Here is a 7482-nt window from a genome sequence, read left to right as displayed (position 1 = left end):
TCTCATGGTTGTTTGATTTATTATTATATGGCTTTTGCATGTTGATTAGTATTTAGTGAGTGATGCATGCTTTAGTTTCATTACTCTATGCTTGTAAGTACTCAGCTTTTGCTGACTACGTGCTTTGTGTGTTTCCGGTCATGGCCTTTGCCTTAATGACCCTATGATGATCCATCATTTGCACTTGCATTGTTGGGGAGTAGATTAATATAGCAGGTTGGTAGATCAAGTACGATCGAAATCATGTGGCTTGGGATGATTGAGAGAGTTACATGTTTTCGTCTTTTGAAACTATTTCTTTAATATTTTAATTATGTTTGAAATGTTTGGATTATATTTTGGGTTTTGGGCCTTATGGTTCCAAATTGTAGAAGGCCTCGATATTTTATTAATTATGGTTTTTAAAAGTTAGTTGACATTTAATTCCGCTGCGTAATTCTGGTAATAGCCTTAGCCGTTATCACGGTGGCGGTAATACTTTAGTAATTCCTTTATTTTAAGTTGGAAAATAGTTTTATAAAAGCAAGGAATTATTAGGGTGTTACAAAGGTACTTGGTTATTAATAACAATTATTAATTGCCAAAAAAAAAATACCTATACAAATTATCCTATCTCATTCGACCCGTCTTTCAAGCCGTCTTGAGTCACGAATAAAAAAACAAATGAAAAGTACATTCTACACTTAACGTAAAAAAATTAAATTATAATAATAAAAAAAAAACTTTGCAAAGCGCACAAAAGAAGAAAAGAAGCATTTAGCGCACCAAAAAAGATCCGCCCAGAAATCATTTTCAGCGCCCACAGCTGGGCGCCGAAACCTTTAACGCCCCAGCCTGGGCGCTGAATCTCTCTGCTTGCCAAATTTTGTCCAGAAGTGCTCGTCATTTTATCCGCACATGCACGGAAAAATAACGAACACTTGGAGGGGTACAAAACGTATTCAGATATACGTACCAAAAAACACATGAAAAGATTTTTTGCAAATACATGTACTTAAAAAAATAAAACAAATTTTTGGCTTACGACAAAGTAGCAGATTAAAATAATAATAAACTTCACTTATTCTACCGTTTCAAATAATATGTTTCCACCTCAGAACGTACTTGTTTAAAATCGGCATTCTAAGAAACCATTTTCTGGCTAAGAACTACGCAACACCTGATTCCAAATTAAATCTATTTAAGGCGGATACGTAGGCAATCCATGATTCGGTCCAACCAATTTGCAAAAATGTTAAAGCCTATAGAATAACAAGGATAAATAGAGTCCCTTATTGAAATTTAATTACTTGCAACCCAAGTCGAAAGAAAAATTTAAGTCAAAGGAAGAATCCAAGTCATCAAGATGCCAAAATGAGCACACATCGAAAAATAGTAAGGGCACATACCCTTGCCAGAAGGAGCACTCACACTCCTAGGCACTTAGCCAAGACTCAAAAGATCGCTTTGCCTCAATTGAATGGGGGCTAGCGCAAGCGTCCATGACCTCTAAAGTACTCGACTTGACCCTCCCTAAAGCGAACTAACTCACTTAAAGACCTTCTTTCACCACTAGACACAGTCATAATCGCCAACAAGTAGTAAAGGCAGTAAGCTTGCAATAAAGAGGATTGTTCTACGGCGTCGCCACATCGTTCCTTCGAACTCAGGGCACCCGTTCATGGTAATTCAAATGCTTGCGAATCCCCTTTGAAAAAATCAGACATTGCCAATAGGACTTGGCATTTAACCAAGGCTCACCCTACTCAGACATATGACACGGGCATCTAAATTCAAAATCTAAAAGCATCATTAATGGGAAGACATAATAGCAATTGGGGGCTAAAAATTGAAATGAAAGAGCTAGGGAAAGAACTAAGTATACCTTGACCTTTTGTGTAGACATACACCAAGTAAATCTAAGTCAATTTGAAAACGGTTTATATTCCCGCAATTCTGGAAAAGTTGGCCCTAAAAGCCTAAAGCACACTAGAGGAAAAAACCTCAAGTGCGGGCTCATTTTAAGGGGTTTAGTGCGGGCTTTTACATGTGCAGCACATGGCCTGCCCGCACTTGATGTTTCTCAAGTGCTGCCAAAATATTGGCAGCACTTGATGTTTCAAGTGCTGCCAATTTGGAAAATGAGCCCGCACTTGACATATTTTGTGCTGCCAATTTTAAAATATAAGCCCGCACTTGATATATTTGGTGCTGCCAATTTTGAAAATGAGCCCGCACTTGACATATTTGGTGCTGCCAATATTAAAAATGAGCCCGCACTTGACATATTTGGTGCTGCCAAATTTTAAAATGAGCCCGCACTTGACATATTTGGTGTTGCCAAATTTTAAAATGAGCCTGCACTTGACATAGAAATGGGCAGCACAAGCATAAAAATGAGCCGCACTTGGCCTATAAATAAGCCGCACTTGATAGATTTGTTGTATAACCGATTTTCCTGCTACATATTACAATTGGACCACGCTACTGATTAACCTCCATACGTCATATAAAAAGTATCCAATTATATAGATAATTAAATTAAATAGTATATAATTGTAAATATAAAAGTCCATTACATTACAATCATATGAAAAACTATCTAGCATCCGTAATTTAAGATTCAGTACAAGAAAATATCAAAGACAATCACTGCTAATGAAAATTTTCAACATTTGTCGAACTTCATCTATCTCCTCAAAGGTGAAAGGCCGCTCCCTCGGATTATTGAATACCTTAAAAAGATGAACCATCAAAAAATATAAATAAACTTTAGTTATATTATAAATATTGAATCGTACAATATATTAAGACATAATTTGTTCATAACAAAGAAATAATGAACCCTATAATAATAAAATTGGTTAATTTCAGTCCCAACTTTCATCTAATGAACTTAAATAAATATTTTATAGTCCTTCGATGTTTAATAAACTTAGTTTTATGTTTCAAATACTCATTCTCACCCATTTTGGTGAAGTTATGCACATTTAAACCTCGTTAGTTCATTATCGGTCACATTTTGACTAAAATGGCTAATTTCGGTCCCAACTTTCAACTAATGAACTTAAATGAGTATTTTAAAGTCTTTCCATGTTTAATACACTTAGTTTTATGTTCTAAAGAGTCATTCTCACTATTTTTTTGTGAAGTTATGCACATTTAAGCTACGTTAGTTCATAATCGGTCACATTTTGACTAAAATGGCTAATTTCGGTCCCAACTTTCAACTAATGAACTTAAATAAGTGTTTTAAAGCCTTTCCATGTTCAGCACACTTAGTTTTATGTTTCAAAAACTCATTATCACCCATTTTGGTCAAATTATGCACATATAAGGATTGTTTTGATCATTATAGGTCACATTTCGACAAAAATGGCTTATTTCGCTCCCAACTTTCAACTAATGAACCTAAATAAATATTTTAAACCCCTACATGTTTATTAGACTTAGTTTAATGTTTCTAAGACTCGTTCTCACTTACTTTTAGTCAAGTTATATACAGTTATAGTATAATGTGTACCTTTTCGAGATCTTGTGACTATATCGTACATGAACTTCATCACGTAGTAGCCGCACTCCGTATTGCCCGTTTGTTGTGCACACAAGAGAACGATATTGTTGCACAAGTTTTGACTTGACCTAAGTCAGAAATATAAATACTTGCTGGGTTACTAGCAGGGAAAAATACAAGCCAATAAGGTTAGAAAGATTACAGTTGAACAATATGTTTTAATTTTACAACCTGTGTCATTGTGTCCTTGAGTCTGATATTGGTGGTCTTGAGATCAGAAGTTCCCTTGTCCTCCTTTGAAATACAGAGAGTGGTTGCAGTTCATATATTCCATTAAGACAAAAAGTTATCACAATGATGTCAATCTAATCCATTTATCAATCTCGTGTATTTGGCAACAAGCGCAAGAAAACAACAACAAAACATAAGACATATCTAACATTCATTACAATTGATATGAAAAATGGCTGTGAGATTCATTGACAAAAATGAACAAACACATTACACACTACACTCTTCACCCTTTTCCAGTTGAAGGCAAAACAGGTCAGTCCTAAATTCTGCTCTATGTAACAGTAATACTTAGCATGACCAGGGTTCAATGGGTTGGTAATATTGCAGCCACTCCTCTAAATTCTTCTCTAAACTAATGAAGAACATATAGGGTATCAAGTCGATGAGCACCATCAATGATCAAGACTATGAGTAAGAAATACCTGGTTGTGAGTTAGAAGTCGCAAATCACACGTTCAGGTGCAAATGCCAAGTTAAATGCCTCAATAACTGATCAGTGAAGACGACGAGTAAGAAATACCTGGTTGTGAGTTAGAAGTCGCAAATCACACGTTCAGGTGCAAATGCCAAGTTAAATGCCTCAATAACTGATCAGTGAAGACGACGAGTAAGAAATACCTGGTTGTGAGTTAGAAGTCGCAAATCACACGTTCAGGTGCAAATGCCAAGTTAAATGCCTCAATAACTGATCAGTGAATGCGTCAAATTAGCCAGTGAGGTTCCGGACAGAGAGACTGAGAGAAATCAAAACAATTAGCCCTAAAATATGCACATACTAATCAATTGATCAATAATTGTACAAACCAGTCACACCATGGATATAATTGATTCAGGTATAAAATGTAGATGAGGGAGTAGATGAATAGCAATAAAAGACGAGCAACCACATAAATGGTATATACTTGATGTTTCTATATGTATAGTAGCCAATGTAATCAGATGGCTTATAATTTTATGTTCAAAAGCATACACCTGCAGCCACATCATTATCAGAACCAGTAAACAGTCTCTATAAAAAGAACATATAGCCATTAGAAAATTTTAATCTCCCACTATAGAATTTAGTCTTGGCTTCGTCCCTAAAACAAGTACTTCATACGCTGTTCTTATTCTTTACTTTTCATCTACAAACACGATTTATAAAATTTCATGCATGGACTTTATTCTTAATTCAGCCACTATATGTCTGTTGAAGGGAATTATGCCACTATATAGAATAATAAAGGATGAAATACTTCACGTAGTACAAAGTACGTGATATATATAAATTCTAGAATCAAGGTAGTACAAAGTACTTGTTTACAAAGTACAAAGTACTTGTTTACAAAGTACAAAGTACAAAGGTAGTATAAATTCTAACAATTAGCCGATTTTAAAATAGCTTTATAGAGTAGAAACTAGAAAGGGAGGGAAACTCAGGAAAATTCAAACCTAGAAATTAACAGCGTCAATTAAGTTAATCAACCGCATCCAACACATTCTTGGATCCTTCAACAATGTAGCTCATACATGAAAACCATTTAAATTAACTCCCAACACCCTTACCAGAAACAATATTATCTAAAAAAAAGAGATCTTTACATACTAATAGAAATAAAAACCATGTTAATTATTTCATTAGGATTCTGTGAATATTATGACATAAGTTCCTCTTCAAAAATAAGACATTTCACATACACTCATAATATAAATCATGGCCGAACAAACGAATTCTCGTTGTAAAAGAAGGGGTTAAAGATATATTTCTTACCGGGCATGTTATCACCTAAGCCAAGAGAAACAACAAGCTTAGTCTTCTGCTTCCTCCAAGAAGACCCGGCCACAAGCTTTCGATACAGACCAACATCATCCTTCTTTACAATACCAAAGGTAACCAAGTGATGCAGAAATGCACAGCAAGGGTCTTAACATTCTCAATATCACCACGCTCCTCCAAGCTCCGCTTCCAGGTCTCGGCAATACCTTCAACCTCTCATTAACAGTAGGGGTGACAATCAACCGGTCCTTTCCATTAACCTGCCCAAATAAATTCCCACTAACCTGCCCAAATCAACAACAGGAAACAAACATTTCAAATTAAACATAATTTCAACCTACACAATCACATTTGATGTTTTTCTACTAGTATTAGACAACCTATCATAATTACAATCACAATCTGTTGTCCTTAACAATTGAAAATTTTCCTTCCTAAGAAAGAATCAATTCAACTGGGTAAACCTGCTAGGAGCATTACACTGCCAATTAAGTTCAACGAGTACTTTAATGCATAATATAATGTAAAGTAAATTATCATTAGCTAATTTTCAAGAAACCAAAAATTAAATAAATTGAAACTCAGCATAATTCTTTAGCAGAAATAATTATAAGAAAGTTAAAAATAAAAACCCAATTCTTTATATTTATGTTCTTTAGCACAATAGAAATTCGGTTTATAATTTATTAAGCATAAATTGGGGAATTTGATAACTGAGAAATCTACAAATGAATTGGAATTGAAATCTACAGATGAATTGGAATTGAAATCTACAGATGAATTGGAACTAAAACGTAGATTAAATCACAGAGAGAGAAAGAGAAATTACATGGGCAATTTGAATTCAGTAGAATAGTTGAACGATTTCTTCAAATTAGGGCGACTCGAGCTTCTGGTCCATTCTTCATCCCTGCCTAATGATAACACATAAATCAACAAATAACCAACGAGTAACAAGGATTCAGAAATGAAAAACAAATAAAATCAATAAATTTAGGGTTATTTAATTAACCTGTGAGAGAAGCAGCTAGCGGAAGAGGAAGAGAGGTGGAATTAACGGCGGAAATCAGGGTGTCGGCGTCGAGATCAACACATGTAGAGAAGGAAATGAGGAGGTGGAGAGCCTCGAAGGAAGACCATCATCAACTGAAAAGAGGAGGAAGGAGAACATTAGCAACGAAGAAAGAGGATGAGAGAGAAGCAGAGACAAGTGAGATGGATAGTGGAGCTATTGCAACAATCAACCCACAACATCAATGAACAACTAAGCAGCGACGACGGTACGGAGAGGTTCGGCGATGATCTTCGGCGGTGAAGAAGCGACGGCGACGATAGAGAAGAGAGAAAACGAAGGTGAAGAGGAAGAGGGAGAAGAGTCGAGGAGCTTCTTCTGATTTTGAGAAATTTATTTTTTATTTTTTTTGCAATATTTTAGAAATCTCATGTGCTGCCAATTTTTAATATTAGCCCGCACTCGAACTTAAGTGCTGCCAATTTTTAAAATGAGCCCGCACTTGAACTTAAGTGCTGCCAATTTTTAAAATGAGCCCGCACTTGTGAATTTTTTTTTTTTTCATGCTCTCAAGTGCTGCCAATTTACTAAATGAGCCGCACTTGAAGGGAAGCACATGACGATTTTTCCTCTAGTGGCATATGCCAAACGGGCACAAGTATATCTTGACGCCTGCACCCTGGCTTCCAGCAAATCCTTAGACAGCATTCCAAAAATCGTAACAGTATTTTGATTCACTCGTGTAATCCTGTACGAACCCTTCTATAGGTCAACCTACTTAGGACACCTCGGATTGTACACAGTAGGACTCGGATTTCAAATAATTTTCAAAGACTTCTTCGAACATAATAAAGAGTCGTTGGTTTAATCTTAGTATACGTTTATCTCGACGTTGCGAGTGAGTCAAAAAGATTTCTAAATATGATT

The 7482-nt window shown here is 35.6% G+C and overlaps 1 long non-coding RNA gene across 3 annotated transcripts; it reads right to left on the bottom strand.

Annotated features, from left to right (window-relative positions):
• Positions 1-2484: 2484 nt before the first annotated feature.
• Positions 2485-6971, bottom strand: LOC110775215 (uncharacterized). Of its 3 annotated transcripts, XR_002529688.2 has the most exons (8): positions 6793-6970; positions 6556-6689; positions 6373-6457; positions 5538-5827; positions 4210-4521; positions 3725-3787; positions 3503-3621; positions 2485-2714 (listed from the first exon to the last, which is right to left on the bottom strand). It is a non-coding gene; the product is annotated as an uncharacterized lncRNA (long non-coding RNA). The 3 variants fall into 3 exon arrangements; XR_008931323.1 differs by having other exon boundaries at positions 3503-3787; positions 6789-6971; XR_002529687.2 differs by having other exon boundaries at positions 3503-3787.
• Positions 6972-7482: the final 511 nt, after the last annotated feature.

Source organism: Spinacia oleracea, chromosome 1, assembly GCF_020520425.1.
Source record: "Spinacia oleracea cultivar Varoflay chromosome 1, BTI_SOV_V1, whole genome shotgun sequence".
In the NCBI taxonomy this organism is placed as follows: domain Eukaryota; kingdom Viridiplantae; phylum Streptophyta; class Magnoliopsida; order Caryophyllales; family Amaranthaceae; genus Spinacia; species Spinacia oleracea.
Note: the sequence above shows the minus strand (reverse complement) of the source record. Positions and strands in the feature narration are given on the sequence as shown.